This window comes from Passer domesticus, chromosome 5 (genome assembly GCF_036417665.1).
Source record: "Passer domesticus isolate bPasDom1 chromosome 5, bPasDom1.hap1, whole genome shotgun sequence".
NCBI lineage: Eukaryota > Metazoa > Chordata > Aves > Passeriformes > Passeridae > Passer > Passer domesticus.
The window spans coordinates 18,278,602-18,296,568 of record NC_087478.1 but is presented as its reverse complement, the minus strand read 5'-3'; the positions used below and the strand labels follow the sequence as shown (position 1 = coordinate 18,296,568).

The following is a 17,967-nucleotide window of genomic DNA, read 5'->3' as shown; positions in this document are numbered from 1 at the left end:
CCTCTTTAAGATCTGGCATGTCTGCATGAGTTTTAGCCCATACCCTCAGCGTGTTGAACTCACCAAGCTAAGGCATTTACTGCATGGAGAAAACTTGACGCAGGAACTACTATAACTCAAGATAACTTTGAAGTGACCACTGTCCACAGAAAACGTCATTTTGGCCAGGATCACACTGAAAGGAATTGTGACATACCTGGCTATAGCAAGTGGTAGATATCGCCCTGCCTTCTTGCTTGAACTGGATTGCAAAAGCACTCTCTCATAAATCATCCTAAAATAAATGAGGACAAGGAAAAAAAAGGAAGGTAGTTTTCTCTTCATTTTAGCAAAAGAAGGGGTTAGCATATGGCTTTTGTTTTACCATTGATTTCTACAGAAGCTCATTGAGCCTGTTTTGTATCTGAAGCTGAAAGCTCACCACTTGTTCAGCTTTTTGTCTGTTGTGCTGTGGGTGCAGGACAATGTTACGTGACATGAAGGCATACACAGGGACCCAGGTGTTGCTTCTGACTAAAAGCCTCTCTGTTGGAACTTCCTGACTAATTTCCCTGATTACAAAGCCAGCAGGTGTCAAACATATCAGAAAAAGAACAAAAGACTTTATCTGTCCATACTTAATTAAAGGCAGAAGTGCGCTCAAGCCTGCCTGGCTAAACCAGAAGGCCATGAGGGTAATAGTGTTTCAATTTGTTTTAACTGTGCAGAAAGAAATTTAGGATGATTGTTGAGAACAATGCAATTAAAATATAGAATTATTTTCCATTTTTTTTTGTTCTGGTTTGATTTTTGTAGAAAAGGATTATGTTTGGATTTCCTCACAGTTGCTTTTTAAAAAATACAGCACATGATATAAATTTAAAATATATAAGGTAGCCTGATAAATATGCAGAATTATATCACCTTAGCTTTAGTTTAAATGTCACTGAAGGAACATCATCTTCAGTGGTTACATTATTGTATTTTTACAAGTTTAAATTTTGTATTACGTGAATCCTATCTATTCATCAAGTGAAAATGTGGCTCACATATCTCATGCTTCACTTCGCTACTGTATGTTCTGCATGAATTCAGTCACCCTTTCACTTCTGTAAAGGTTTTCAGTGTAAAGGATTAGGAAAAGAGATGTAATCTTTGTTCATAAAAGGCACTTTCCAACGAAAGGCACATTCCAGTGAAAATGACAATAATATGTTAGTAGTTTAACTATGTAATGTGGTCATGGAATATCACTAATTTTCATATCTAAGTTGTAATCTTTACTTAAATTATTGTACAACAAAATCTCATCTCTGTCTGCCCTAGAAACATTCTGGGAAAATATAGTTGTAGTGTTTTCATATTATTTTAGTTTTTCATTGCAATTAAAAACTTAAGATCCCTGCATATTGCAGTATTCCCAGTTAATAATTAAGAAGACTTATCTTATAGAGTGTTTTTATAGTATTAATTAAAATGTAAAGGATCTGCTGAACACCAGGGGTTTAGCAGGGCAGCAAGAGGACATATTTCTGTAATAAGGCTAGCAAAATACCATGAACTGACTACTCAAAAGTAGTCAAGACTACTGACTACTCTTGAACCTGGGGGTTCAAGATGCTTTGAAAATGACAATTAGTCTACAAATAAAACTGCTTAACCTTTAGATATATTATTTCACTAGATTTGTAATAATTCCATAAAGACTGTGATTCTACCTCTTGTAGTTAGTTGAAATAGTTAGCTTAAATATCTGTAAAGCCCTTTCTGAATATTCAGTTTCTTCAGGATTTTTACTATGCTAAAGGGTTCAGTACCATTAGAAGTCACAGTCTGAATTTCTGATTCAAAGTTCAGTTACCAGAATGGAAGGGCTCTTAAGTGGCTTTAAATCCAATTCCAATGTTCTGATACAAAGAAATGAAAATATTTCAGATGTATCCTTAAAAAGGTGCTTATATCGGATTACAGGAATTTATATTGAACTCATGCACTTGCTGAACTTATTTTCCAAAATTAAACCATAACTCACAGTTGTCCCAAGTGATAGTCTATGGCATCTTCAATGATTATTTCCAATTATATCCTGCTACCACTGGTTAATGTCCAAAGCCTCAAGTTTTTGAAGAATTGGCATAGATTTAATTTGACTGGTCTTCTAAGTTTAGTAAGCAGTTGTGGGTTTGCTGCTTGGGAATAATTTTGGTTGTACTTCACTGTCACTTTCAGGATTAACTAGGATGAAAAAATAGACTTGTCACTGAAGTAGTTAAATGTGACATGAGAATACTCCCAAGTATCCTAATTTAATAGAGAATGCTGTGTTTAACATTTTTGTTTTATATTTTTTTTTTCAGATGAGAAGAACACTACCTGTACTTATGTCTTCTTTTCAGCAAATTTAGGAAGCTGGCCTATTTCTCAATATTGAACATTTAAAAACCCCAACCCACTGGATTTCTAGAATATGTATCTGAAATAGAAAAAGTTATTGTAGACCACAGAGCATTGCTCTTTAGTGGAGTAATATGTCTAATAGGAAAATTCTGGATTTTCTATTCTTTTGCTCTCTTTTAATAATGTTGCAATTTAGGGTCCTTGATCCAGGGCATATAACACACAAATGGTGAGGTACACTTATTTTTTTGTGTTTGTCATGATGAGGAATGTAAAGTGGGCAAGCAAGTAATAGCAACAGATTGCCTAATAATTGAATGCTACTAGTATCCATCCAAGATAACAATCAAATAAAAATTAATAACCTACATGTCAAAATAGTAATTTAGGTTGCCTAGAGAAAGTTAGTGCTCCTGTCAGAGTGTGAATGAGAAAAGCAAAGCAGAGGGTTTTCTATTCAAAATAGGAAAGCTGAGTGAAATGGTGATTGGGAAAATGGTTGAGTTTTCCCTCACTTGGAATAAATGTCATTCCTCTTATACTTTGGCTGAAGGCAAAAAGTGACCACGGTTATTAAAAAGAAAACATAAACTCCAACAGACTCCCAAAATACAGTTCCAGAAGAACAGTGTGAGACCAGTAAGGTGATAAACAACATGCATTAAGCTATACAAAGATAAAGCTTCTGACTAAATTTTCCCAGTAGGGTGCCTGTAGCTGGGCAGCTGAAAACATATTTTAGTTAATCTCTCAGGCTACAGTTCAGGGAAGCTCTTCAGTACATGCTGAATCAATTTCTATTCAGGAAGACTGTATGCACAAGACTAAATTTAAGCATACATTTGTACCCCATTGATCTCAATGGGATTTAGGCACAGACCTAATATTAAACAGCTGTTTAAATAGTCTCTCAAATATGGACATTATACCACATGGAATTCAAAGTATTAGTTTTGCATGTTTCTTTAATTTGTTTAAATTCAAGAGACAAATAAGGAATTTTCCTTCTGCAAAGCATTTTATGATCACATTATATCACAGTCTGTTCCACTAAATAACAGTTTAACTGTTTTCCATTCCGCAGTTAAAATGCTTGCTTGTGTGAAGCTGAGCAGGACCATGGAAAGTAGTTCTGGAAGTGTGGCTGCCAGGCACGTGATCGATGCATTCCAGTGCATGCCTGCTCTCAGATCTGCATTGCTGTAAGGAAAATAGTCTGTAGTACAAAGCTTTGAGAGTGGATTTCACCTCAGTCACCTTTAGTTGTTGAAAGCTCTGTGAAAACCCTTAATGGGTCATCCTAGACTCCTCTTGTAACAAATGGAGAGATGTGGATATCCTTGGAGGATGATTCACCTGACTTGTCTTAGAGCATTTTTGATGTAATAAATTGACCTGGAGAGGTGGGGGGACATTAAATTAAATTAAATTAAATTAAATAAAGGAGTTTTGTGCAATATGTACATTGACACATCATGGATATGACATGGTCATTAGCTTAGCAATGTTGAAGTAAGAGAATTATTTTTTATTAAATAAGAATGTTTAACATCTGTCTGGCCTTAGCTTCCTTGGTGTTTCTTGAGTATTATGTGTTGGTAAAATTCCAAATGCTGGAAATTTCTATAAATAAGTGCCTTAATTAAGAGTATATACAGAAAGATTTTTTCTAGTCTGTTATAATTTGACTCCTATTAAAACACCCATTTTCCCCTCAAATATTTTGGAAAATAAGAGGGTTTTTTTGCTGTGAATGTTGGTATTCAAATGGTGGAAGGTACACCCTCCTAAATGTTGGGAAAAGGAAATGGTGAGAGTGTGCCACTAAGGTGAGCAGGCAGGTGTGCAGTACTTCTAGCTGTTCATCATCCTTTACCTGGTAGTCTTGGATTAATCTTCCCTCTCTTGCTTTGTCCTGATGTTTTTTTGACATCAGAGCACAGAGTACTAAGTGTACATTCTCTGATCCATTACTATGATACGACAATTTCTTGTAGGAGTCTTGCAGTCTAAAGGTGATAAATATATTTACTTTCCCTAAAGGAATCAATTAATCACAGAAGTCAGAGATCAGAGAATCTATTTGCTCCACTCTTACAAGCATGGAATATATTTACTCATAACCAGTCCCAGAACAGATTTCAGACAGAAGCTCAAGAGGTAGGTAAACATTAACACATTCGTCAGACAGCGAATAATTTTTTTAAATGTTGAGATTCTTACAATTATACACTCTCACCGTCTTAGGAAAATTAATACCAAAAATGATGAGAAATAGAAAGCTTCCTCAAGTTAAGTTTAGGCTAATCAAAGAACATCATAGAGTGTATATTTAAAGCCAAGCCATTTTGATGTTGTCTTTTCAGGCACACAGATTAAATATCTGTGTTTTCTGCATTGAGTTTAGATGTATTCCTTAAACTTGTGTATTCCTTTATACCTTTGTAGCCCTGCCTATGTAAATATTAAATGAAATCAGCTTCCCTTTGATTTTCAGAATAATGCATTGCTTTACTTGAGCAAAGCATTTTGGTGATGGATTACCACCTGGCCCTTTCTGGCACAGTATTGCATTACTCACTCCTAAGAGTTAAAATCTCTTTTCCATTTTAAACAGCTTACATATTCTGGAGGAATATGTTATAAGTGTGGAGTTTCCACACAGGGTATGTCAAACCAAGATGCCTGATAAATAATCTGTACTTACTGTTGCAAAAAAATGGTAAAATGTAATTAAATGCTAATAAAGATAAAATTAATGAATTTGTGAACAAACCATGAAAAGAAAGAGTAGCTAAGATTTGCAAAGGGAGATACTTTTTCTTGTGCAGGCATGATTCTGAAAATTTATAGTAAATTGTATCTCAACAGTTTTATGAAAAGGATCAAAGGAGGTCCCTGCAAATACATGTTTGGAATCAGTCCTTTAATCATGCTGCTGAATTTGGCTGAAATGAAATAATTTTTAGTTGCCACCAGAATACTGGGCTCATGCTGTTCTCATATGAAATGTCTCCTGCAGAATTGTGCCCTCACTGAAATAAAATAGGGGTTTGTTTTAATTTGCCCGTTCACTCCTAACTTTTGTGTGTCAAACACAATACTGGAAGTTCTAATTCACAGACTAATCAGTCCATAGCAGATGGAATATGCTTTATATGACTCCAGTGTAGGGAATTTTGGAAGTGTGTTTATCCTGTGGGACTAAGTCCAGCTTTGGTTTTTTTTCACATACTAACAGATTGGCATGATCCAATATTTTTTTCAATATCTCTTCTATTGATATTGCCTCAACTACACTATCAATTTTTCTAGACAGCAGCTTGTTAGTTCCTTGACCTCAGGTAGGTGCAATAGCAGTGAGCAAGATATAGCAGCTCTCCCTGGAAAGTGAAACTGATGTTTTCACACACATCTATTTATAAGAATTGTTTTAAGACTTGATTCTGACATGCCAAGCCCTGAATTTTCTTGCAGCCAATCAATTTTGAAATTCTAGAGCTTTTTTCAGTTCAAAGAAATATTTCAGGGAACCAGGCAGCCTTTCTCACAGATTTATACATCTGACTTTCCCTGACCCTGTTGTATTGGCATTCCGCCACACAGAGCTGGGAGCTGGAATGGATGAATGTTTCCCATCCAGCTCCGAGAAATGCTGGGCTGACTCTGTGACAACTGCAGCACACCTTTAACAACAAAGGCTGACATCTAAACCAAGAGAGCTGAGACCGGATTATGTGTAAAACCAGTCATTTTTGTATCTTACGGAAAGTGTGAAAGAGTAACAAAATATGTGAGATATGACTAACAAGACTGCAGCTGATGTGGACTTTCTGATGTAAAATGACATCTTTTTACTTGGGAACTGAACCCATGTCATACGGAATCATTAACTTCTTGAGTGCTAAGAACAGCAATGAAACTTTGTTGCATAACATCAAATGATCCTATTCTCATTTACTGTCACTATCTTGCCAGAAAGATCAACCACACAATTAGATTCGACCAGCATTAACATCCTAGGTAAGTATTTATTGATATAATTGTTAATGAGCAGAAATTATTTCTGTCTGGGTCATCCTCAGTTTAGTTAAAGCCTTTTAAAACCATAGCTCAGTTGTCTAGTTGAGCTATGGTTTATCCTAGCATGACCAAGAAAATGTTCTTTATGGCAGATCTTGGCTGAAACCTTCAGGAATCTTGGTGTAGATCTTACAGTCTCTAGGTGTTTTGTTTGTTTGTTTTATGTGTGCATGTGTGCTTCTACAGCTTCTTTTGTGAAAATTGTAAAGAATTTTAACTTAGAAGAATCTTTTATGCTTTCTTTAAAACATCTCAGATAATTAATGAATTCCACAATTCTTGTAGAACTCCAATCTAAAGAGAGAAAAGGCTAGCTCTTGCCATAAGATGATGAAAATTTAGCTCTCACAATCCTTTGCAGTCCAATAATTACTTGCTGAAGTTAATCTCTTCCTATCTATTGCCCTCAGGAAAAAGAACTACAGACACAAATCCCAGGCCCAGTGACATCTCCTTTCCCTCTGGACAGATAATATTTATGGATATAAAAATTAAAAGCAATGGGGAATGGTCTTTATTCTGGACTTTTTCATGTAGCATTAGCAAAACCTATTCTCACTGATTTGACTTACAAAATCAACTAGAACTATTAAGTTGCCCAATGTAATTAAAACTTCCTGTGGAAATTACCAGCTGAATATGAAAATGTTTCAACAGTTTAATAGTGATCAGGTATTTTTAATCACAAATACTTGGAGTTTTATTTCGTTTCAAAAATAGGTACTTACAAAATGCAAAGAAATGTCTTCAGGTTTGGACATTTGATATTTATGATTGGGTTCAGTACTACAATTAGTTCCAGTTTCTCTCTTGAGAAGAAAGTATTGACAATCTATTTGAAATAACATTGCTACCTAAGCAAGGTGATAGTGGGACTGCCATGCTTTTTTAATGCAAAGAATCTTCAAAATATAATCTTATGTGGAGGAAGCAGTAATGCTGTGTAGAGGCATTCTAACTAGTTGGTTTAAGCTGCCAATTACTGTGGATGCTAATTTTGCAGTGCCGCCAGGATTTTATGTTAATGTTATTGAACAAAAGCCTGAAGTATTTTTTAATTTAAAACTACTGAACTATAAAATTGAACTATTAGACTTTCCATGAATTTAAGTGGACAAAGAGAATATTATGTCAAAGGCTCAGTTCAGTCACCTTCAAGCCATTACACCTTTTGAAATGTGAAGCAGTAAGTTGCTGTGGTCTATTATTTTAGGCTGAAGTCCTCCCATGGTCCCTGCTACTACCTTTAAATAAACTTCATTCTTCCCTGTACTCAATGCCAAATATTAACATAGAGGACTTTAAATGAATACACCCCCTTCTTCTATGGGGAACTCTCAGCATGCTCAGACAACTTGTTTCAGGGCAGCCTAATCAGATGAAAATGAAGAACTTGGCCGCCAGCTTCACCCTTGCATAACCTTGCAATTCTCCACACCTTAGCAAGGACAGGATTCCAGAATAAGGTGGAACAGGCTGTGGACATTCTGTCCTCTTCTTGCCTTCTGGGTGTAAAGTAAAACTGGAACTGCACTACCTGGGCATTTACATGTGTGTATTGCTTCTGTTCTCAGCTTACTGTCTACAAAATAGACAAGAAAGCAGTAAATGTGTCATTGACATTACCCTTCTTGTGTGCCTGGTTATGAAGTCTGATGGCTTAACTGACCTTGTGCTGCAGCTGGAACAATGCAAGAGGAAGGGACCTAAAGACTGAAGCTGTGCACTTTGCAGTGTGAACTCAATCTGTTCCAGAGCTTGAGAATGGGAGTTACTTCTCCAGAGAAAAGGGTGGGAAACTGAGATGCCCTCAGCACCGAGGGCCAGGGCACAGAAGATGTCTTTGACTTTTGCAGCAGACTCTGAACTGAAGTACTAAAGGCAGAGCCCTATTTATGAAACTAGACAAGGGTGTTTATGCAGTTTTAAGGAGCAATGGCACACTTGTGGGAGCAAGCTGTGCCTCATTGCACCCAGCACCCTTTCCCCTTCTGGCAGAATTGAGCCATCAGGTAAATTATTGTGGTTTAACTCCAGCTGGCAGCTGAGCCCCATGCAGCTGCTTGTTAAGTGTCCCCATTTGTCATCACTTGGTGGGATGGGGAAAGAACCACAAGACAAAAAGTGAGAACACCTGTGGGTTGAGCTAAAGACAATTTAAAAGGTAAAGCAAAAGCTGCACATGCAAGCAAAGCAAGGAATTAATTCACCACTTCCCATGGGCAGACAGGTATTCAGCCATTCCCAGGAAAGCAGCAATCATGTGTGACAGTTACTTGGACAGACAAAATGCTGTAACTCTGGATGTCCTTCTTCTTCTTTCCCCACCTCTTTGTACTGAGCACGGCACCATATGGAAAAGAATATCCCTTGGATCAATTGGGGTCAGCTGTCCTGGCTGTGTTCCCCTCCCAAATCCTTGTGCACCACCCACAAACTCCCTGCTGGTGGGGCTGGGTGAGAAGGAGAAAAGACCTTTATGCTGGGTAAGCTCTGCTCAGCAGCAAAAACATCCCTGTGTTATCGCCCTTGTTTTCAGCACAAATCCAGAACACAGCACCATGCTAGCTACTATGAAGAAAAATAAATCTATCCCAGTCAAAACCAACACATACAGTAAGTGATTTTTCTGACCTTTACATGTGTCTGAATTTAGAGACTGTAGCTGCAACAAGAAAGATATATACACATATAAATTTTTAAGAGCCTATCTCATTTGTTGCTGCACAGTAATTTTAGAAAGAGACCTAGACAGATTGCAATGCAGTCACGTGTGAAGATGGGACACTGGACTGGATCAATGATTTAATCAAAATGTTTGAGTCTTTTATTGCATTCCAGTGGAGGAAAAATGCTTTTGAGCACCATGTGTTCAACACTTGCAACCAAATAGCAGATGAAATATTTGATTCATTTGCAGCAGACCTTTGATTACTTTCCAGAACATGCTCGACTGTTTTTTTGATGAGATCACTGCTAAAGTTGTTGTTGAGGACATATTGTGGTACAGGCTGAATGTTATTCCAGCTCCAGTTTTCTACATTTTCTCCTCTTAAGGAAGAGTAGTTTTATTATCTTCTAGTGATGTAAGAAGTTAATATTTGAATTATGTGGAGTCTAGTGTAGGGTATAAAACCTACAGGAGACTGATTGGCTCAAGCTGACAACTCATAGACCACTGGGTAATCTGGAGAGTTTGTGTGTTCTCTAGAGAGAGGCCAGAGGTCTGTATCTTTTGATCCTTGAATCCAGTTCTCCAACTTGTCCTTTTCATTTTCTGTAGAAAAATACCTGACCCTGGCTCTATACCTATTGCTGACATCAGCAAGAGTTAGGTGTAGATGCTGCATGCTTCAACTAGGACAGGAATTAGTGCATCTGTGAATCCTACTCTGGGCTGCATGATCCTCAGAAAAAAAAGTGGCATCTCTTTCCTTTAGCTGTGTGAGGCAGTGCATGATCCACATGTGATTAATTTGGGGAAAGGAAATAATAGGATAAAATAAAAGTAGGGCAGCAGAAAGCACACAGTAGATGTAAACTCTAATGATTACACAACAAATCCAGTTCAGACAACATCATATGATATGACAAAATTAAACTAGGCTGAACAGTGAGTGTTTTGAAAAGGCACCTCCTTTGTCTGTGAATTTAATACAGAAAGCTATACGTGAGTAAAACAGAACTCAGCTGTGGCCATATATGTCTTATTTTTTTGTGACATTTCTCAATGAAAGAAAAGATTTGTTGTTTCTTTTGAAAATATTTGTTTTGTGAGTTAATGATTTTACAAAGGTATTTCCATCTACATTGTTCCTTAGGCAGAGGTCCAGGAAGGTGATGTTTTACATTCCCCATTCCTGTCTGGCTTTGATTTTTATCCCAGCAGGGAAATCTGAAGCAAAAAGGGACAAAATTTAGTTCTGCTTAACTGTGGCTGAATGTGCAAAATGCCGCAGATCTATTCAGAGGTAAAATGTGCCATACTGGTACGTAAAGAATTAGCTCTTCTCTTCCATGTCTCTATAATTCTTTATTCAAGGATTTTTAGGTCTTACCCCACCCCTTCCCCAACTTCTTGGGCAGGATATTAGGTAGGATCAGATATATGTTGCCATCTGTCTTGTAAAGTCAAGGAATGGGTAACAGCTTATCTTGTCTATCCTACCTGTATATTTGTATACATTGAATACATCTACTGAGACTCCAGAAAAAGTTCAATTTACAGGAGAAGAGCATCTTTATTGGAACCATACATGTACACGTAGATTCAGTAATGTGTGGAAGAAAGTGAAAAGGGGGATTAAAAAGCATGTTGTTACTTCTCTACCAAATAGCAGCAGATGCCAGGAACTAGCAAGTCAATTTAGTTTCCTGTTGGGGGAGAAAAAAAATCAATGCTTCAGAATCTTCATAATTTCTTTTTTTCAGTTATGTTCTCTGGTTCCCAGAGAGAGTTGTTTACAATTTTGGTTGTCCCTTCATGCAAGAATCAATCTCAGTAATCATGGTGAGCAAGTCAGTTCCAAGAGTAAGATTGGAGAAATTATGTCTACCTGTACTGCCTAAGCCATTCTCAAACTGAACTCACCTTGCCACTACACATAAAGTTCCGTAAGTTTTCTTAGAAACTGTGTTCTGTGGAAAAGTTTTGGCCTTTCTGAAATATTGGCCCTGGTTCCAAGTCAGAGTGTGGGTAATCAGCCATCTCTTTCATGAGTATAGTCATTACCTATGTATTCAGTATCCTAAACATGTGAAAGTCAAAGACACAAACCAAACCACCAGGAAAAAAAAAAAAATTTCCTCTCAATTTTTATGTCTTTTTCTTCACATCTTTAAATTACAAAGTCACCACTTCGTATCCATAATTTTTCCAGAGTTGCACTATGTCTGAAATTCCTTTTTTTTTTTGTCTTTTCCTCTCTTCATTGAGTTTTGCAAATGTTTTCTCTACCTAGGTTTTCAGAACTCAACCTCATAGAGGAGGCTAAGGAAAGAGAGACAAAATTCCAAATCCTCTGCACAAGATATGTCCCTTCATGGCTGGAGGAGAGCTGCACAATGCTGCTGATAGATTGAATATGCTTCAGAATGCATTGGGGTGAATCAGAACTGATGAAATTGCTGAGTGGCTTGAAGGGAAAGGTATAAAACCAAGCAATGTCAGGAGAAGACTAACAAGGTGACCACGAGTTTAAGTGTCTGAGTAGGAATTTGAAGTTCATAATGTAGAATAGTCTTGCAAATAAAGTGTGAAAAAATGGAAAGCTTTCCTAGTAGAAGAAAAGAGTCACAAAAGTTGGATAGTCTTTGCTCTGTAAAGGTGAAGAATGGCACTGAGCTTGCCCATTAAAGTATCTATGTTCAGATGTCTCCTTGAGGGTGAGATGTCAAGGCCTCCATTAGAGGTAATAGCGAGCCAGTCAATACAATCCAGGGAAACTTGAGAGCAATTTGGATGACCAGCTGACCTGTCAGTTCCTGTTTTAAAGCAAGCTGAAAGTATAGACTAAATCTCAGCTGGCTAGAATGGATGTCATGCTGGATGCAGCCTAAGCTTTCAGCCAAACTCTCTTTGCTGTCAACAGAGAACAATCAGTCTTGCAGAACTCTTTCATTATAATCAGTTTGTTGTCTCCTGTTTTGGGCTATCTGACTCACTGAAATTAAAGCCTTGATTCTGTTGCTCATCCACTAGCATCCAGTGCCATTTGAGATATCTAAAGGTATCTTGTCTGGTTGTCAGCCACCACACCAGAAAGGCATGGGTTTTCTATGGCTAATATGTCATATTTGTCAGATCTAGGCCTTTCAAATGGGACTAAATAACTATGTGTAGATGGTGGAACTGAGCGTGAAGGTCTAATTTTGAATTATTAATTGAAGTGACTTTCATCCTTAATCCTCACTGTTTTATGACACGGGTATTGGAATTATTCAGTCATGAAAACTACTTTTCATCTTACTGCTGAAATGTAACTGATTGAATGAATATTTTATCTCTGTGTGTATCAAATGAGAAGGACCCAACAGCTTATGTCATAACTAGAGAGATCATCCCTCCAGTGAGGGTTTATTACAGGTGGTATGGTATAGACACAAGTTTGGCATAACTGAAAGCAGTTACAGATTTCAGTTTTATTATAGGTTCATGAAAAAGCAGTTCATTGAGTGAAAGCAAAGTTGCTATTTACAAAATGGTCTCAAGAAAATACTCAATATTTCTTCAACAGTCATAATAAATGCACTTAGAAAAAAGTCTTGTTTTGGATTTTTGTATATTAATTGATCTTATTATAAACCAAATACATGTAGAAGTATTAAGTGAAAATACAGTAGTGTGCTTTTATTGCATTTTCTGTAGGGTGGATTCTGCATTCTGGTGTATGCAGCAGAAAATTACCCCCTGAGAATCTGTATGCATCACTGTTCTAGAATACCCCTTGGTTTTCACTATGACATAAATGAAAATGTTCAATTTCAGTGTGCTAGATAAAGATATTGCAAAATGATGAAAATAAAGTAAAAGTGATCATTATATGTTTTAAATAGAAAGTAATTGCATGGTAACTTTAAAATGACTGTCTCACTCATGAAATTGAAAACCTCAGATCAGTACTGTTCACAGTATAGGGAATTGGAGATAATTTTTCGTAATATGGGTCAGTGGGGAGAAAAAGGGCCCAGTTTTAATGGGAATGACTAATGCCACAACGTTAGTGATTTAGTTGTTGTAAATGACACTGGCAACGCATCACATTCATAGTGAATACATTCTTTAGGCGGGGTATTCAGATAAAAATTTCTCATTGAATAAATGAAAAAACCCACACTTATATCACACAGAAAATATGTATTTCCTTAATAAATTAGTTTGCTCCAGGCTAAGTTAGTCCAAGGAAATCTTAAGCATATTACTCTGCCTGCTGTTCCATATTAGTATTTTATCATATGGTTTAGTCTGAAACATAACTAATTTGGCAGAGACATAACACATTATTTCTGCACCAGACATCTCAGACAATAAAAGCAAAGGTGTTTGGGGGGGCTTCTCTCTGACAGTTTCAAATAAAGCTACAGTGACTGTAGGTCTGAGAAGGAAATGCATTACAGAGACAAGCAAATTAAGTTCCACACTATTAGATACTTAGTGTATTACACATTAGTGGATAACAAGTGCAAGTAGGAGAGAGTGTTAAGAGCACAAACACTCCAGACTCACTCAGTTTTTTCTATGAACAGTTCATCAGATATCAGAAAACACAATACAGTCTATTTTGATTTAGAAATGACTGTACACTTTTGTATATTTCACAGTGGGTGACTTGTAATTAAAATCATTACTTCTGTTAATGACAATGAAAATAAGCTATATAACTGTTTACTATCAGCAGAGTAATAAACATTTTTTCTTCAAAGTATGCAGAACAAGACCTGGTCAGAAGAGAAAAGAAGACTGGTGTTTTTAATTAAACCATAACTTGGAAATTACCCAAGGATGGCACATGATAATTGACAGAAGTTATGATACAACAAGCCAAAGAGTAACACAAAAGGTTGACACATCCAGCTGGGAATTGTATGGCATGTTTTGTTTTCTGTGCTAAAAGAATATTCCTCCAGAAAGTGTTCAGGAAAAAGTATTTGAAAAGACCTTTATTAAGATAATGAGGGACATGCCTCATTATTATATATTCCATCTTTCTGTCTCCTTGTTCCAGTCTCTTCAATCAGACTGTCACAACATTTTCATAACTTTGTCATTATCATACACAAGTGGAATATCAAAGATGAAAGAAGGGATAGAAATTAGATGGCTGCAGAGTATGCATGTCATTTGGTCATGTCAGTAGTTGCTAATTATTTCATGTCTTATCACTGTATAGTACAAGCCATACATACAGCCCAGCGACGAGCTGTTCATTGAGTGTTCTGTTAAAATTAACTGTGGCATCTTAAACCACAAAAGCAACCAGTTTGAGAAGAGAATATTGTAAATAATTAGGTCCTTTCACCATTGTAATTACTTACCTGGACTGATAACTATCCAGAATACTATCAGCCACATCTTACACAGCCTATTTTTTTCAGCACTTCTCTCATTTTTGTCCTGCATGACAACATATAAGTGTATTGAATATGGATCTCTTTTGCTGTCTAGGTTCTTCTTTATCAATTTTTTAAAAAACATTTGCATAATTTTGGTAAGCCTTGAAGTGTTTGATCTCTGCTCTCTCTGAAAAAGAAATGTCTGAGATTGTATGGAGTTATTTTCTTTTACCAGAAGAGATCATGAAAATAGAGAGATTGAAAGTTTATTAAATTATAAAATAGGAATTTGTACCTTAAAAAAAAAAAAAAAGAGGGAATTTATAGTGTCATTAGAATTGAATAATCTGGTCCATACTGACATAACTGAAACAGTGTGGAGAATAGAAATACAGACACACCTAATCATTCTTATGAAGACCCTACTGGCAAAATAACCAGGCTTTTAAAATTACCATGGACAGGGTAGTTGTCTTTATATGATTTATAATGTCTTAGAATATCACTGTGTTTACACACCGCGTGGTTGTGCTGAGGAAGGAGCAGGGAGTCATGTACTGACCTCCTGCCTCCAAATGCCTCCAGAGTTTTGGCAAGAACTTTATTTCTTTCCATCTAGCACCTCATCACATGTGAGTAAAACTGAACAAAATATTTTTGGTGAGATTTCCTTTGGGCAACACTAGGTCTGTTGAGGGAAAAATTTTTGGTAAACTGTGCCAATTGTGTCAGATCTCTGAGAGGGGTTAGTATCTGGAAACAAGGACCTGGCAGCCCAAAATTCTTCATCTCCTCAGGAGCTGTGGTGCCAAAGGACCACCCAGGCAGCCACAAGCATGTTTTGGATTTTCCCAAACATTAATTTTTAAAATTTCTGTTATGCATCCAATTCCTATATGTTTTGGTCTTTGAATGCATATTTAAAAAAAAAAAATTCTCAGGGTAAGCCTGCATTGATTGAAGTTGAGGAGTTGCTAGGTTGAAAAGGAGAGCTCACACATAGCTGCCATTGAGTCGTGCATGTGCAGTGCTGGGGACTCTGAAATCCTGTCACATGAGGAAACTGCTGCTCTGTGGCAGGGCTTCAATATTGAAATCCAACCAGAAACTGTACAATGCTTCTGCATTAAAGAATGTCTTACCTTTTCCATTCTATTACAAAAAAAAGCTCTCCAGTCACAAAACCTCTCCTTTCACCTTTTCCATAATGATTCACTCAGCAAAAAATATTAATATCAGAATATTTTGGATAGAGTGGGGACTCTTTTTTCCCTCCCTGTTTACATGACATGTTCTACCTCACAAATATAGGCACAATACTCTTAAAATATTGACATGCAGGTAGTAAATAATGAGAAAATTTACCACCTCCCCACCACCCTGCCCTGCTAAAATCCTGTCTGGACTGTTTTAGTGGGGTGGGGATGTGTTTATAAGGGAAACGTGACTGGAACAGTGGTGCATGTGTGCAGGCCCTCTGCTCTTGGCGTGCTCCTGTGCCAGTTAGACAGTGGTGAGTTCATTTGTTACCCTTAAAGAGCAGTTTTGCTAAGAACTTAGGACAGATTCTGAGGCAAAAACAAATGCCATAAAGGTTCAGAATAAATTACCAGTGGACAGAAAGCCTTAACAAAGATGATGTTTGCTTCCTTTTATGAGTAAGCTGTGAGGATGTGAGATTTGAGCTTCCTGGCTCTGGTTTACTTATGGCTGACCAAGGGGAGTGTTGGAGTGTTGTTTAGAAGATTATCTGAGGTAAATGCAGTCATGAACTAATTACTCAGATTGTATCCCTTAATAACTGGGTTCTCGTTTGATGCTGGATGTTACTCAGCTCCCACTGAAGTTGGGCAAAAGGCACTCTTTTAATTCAGCTGCTGTTGGATAAGACTGTGGATATAGCGCACTGGCGACTATTTCAGCTGTCAAAAATTTCAGCCCCTGAAATGTGGCAGTAGATAAAGCAGGATTTAAAAAAAAGAGAAGGCGTCTTGTTTGAAAGACAGGTGTCTGCTAGGGAAGGCAGGAGCTTCCTTTGGAATGGAGGATGTAAACCGCCTCCCTCCAAATTGTTGTAATTCTGAAATTAAGGGGCTCTCCGGCAAAGACATGGGAATAGGAATAGCAGTTCTTTACTAGTGTGTATAACAAGGCAAACAGTTCTTTACTAGTGTGTATAACCAGGCAAACAAACAGCAGCAGCCATGGCACTAACACCACCCAGGGCCCGGGCCCAGTCCCTCCCGGCCGCGCGCTTCCCCCTCAGGGCAGCTCCGGGCGCGGCCGGCAGGGGGCGCTGCGGCGCGGGTTCGGGGAGCCCGGCAGTGGCGGCGGGGCCCAGACGGGAAGGGAGGGAGGGAGGGAGGAGAGGCTTTGCTGCACAAACCCTGGGGCAGCCGATCCCAGGGCCCCAGAAGGACTCTGGGAAGCAGCAAGATGGAATGGCAGGGATGAGCAGAAATCCCAGGGTGGTAGACGAGATTTATTGGAAACTCTGTGGCAATAGCTGGGAGCTGCGGCATTTCCCAGCAGGGCAGGAGATGCAGGGCCCAGCAGCAGAAGAAAGGCAGGTCCCAGCTGGATTAGGGCGGTGGAAGGGAATTCCTTTCCCCAAGCCACAGGTCCGACCATCCTCCTCTGACACCCAGAGGGAGAGAGCGTCCCCAGCCCTCCTCTTTTTCCTGTCTCTATTTTCGCTATCTCTCTGTGCCCCAGAGAAAAACTCCTAAAACCCAGAGGATTTCCCCCTCCCCTCAAGCACCCAGTCATCAATTTCTTAGAAACTCAATGGGAAAAACTTCCACAAGTAACAAGGAAAGAAAAGGAAGGGAAAACCCAACCCCCAACAGAAGGAAATTTAAATATGTTTCAACATTTGGAAGCTGAAATGCTGCCAGCAATGTGATGTGTGTTTTCATATGCTGTACAAGCTTACATTTTTGTTTGGTTTTCCTAATAGAACAATAATCAACAGACTGTGGCCTTAGACTGGGGCTCTGACAATTCTTTCTGCTTCCACTTTATGATCATATGGAGCTCTGGCTTTGCACATTTGGTATTTCATTCTTATCATACTATAATTATTCAGATATTGGTCTGAGAACCACCAGTAATAATACATTCTGCCATTCATGATCCTGTGGTTTTGCCTAATCTTTCCTCTCTCTTGTACTTACTATTAAAATGGTGGTAGCCTGTGACCACTGACCCATTCTTCTAGGAGCTACATGCCAATACACATATTTGTGCTCAAGTGTCTGGTTATAAATACTGCAGACAGACAAACATATGCCCCTAAGGTTTCACAATGAAACTATGAGTTTAAAAAGCTGATGGTTGCAGTGAAGAGATGGACAAAGTGCAGTGTGACACATTTATTACCTTCTTTTTCACTCCAGTGAAGGGAAAAAATGGTCTAGCTGTGATGTATTTCAAAGAGGTACAACTATTGTCTGT

General features: G+C 38.0%; 1 long non-coding RNA gene across 1 annotated transcript in view; it reads left to right on the top strand.

Moving 5' to 3' along the window:
- LOC135301270 (uncharacterized) overlaps positions 1-6,401 on the top strand; it is a 79,852-nt gene extending 73,451 nt beyond the window's left edge. Inside the window, exons 3-5 of the long non-coding RNA XR_010363010.1 lie at positions 3,461-3,578; positions 4,420-4,536; positions 6,355-6,401. This is a non-coding gene — a long non-coding RNA (uncharacterized LOC135301270). The remainder of the gene's footprint in view (positions 1-3,460; positions 3,579-4,419; positions 4,537-6,354) is intronic.
- Positions 6,402-17,967: the final 11,566 nt, after the last annotated feature.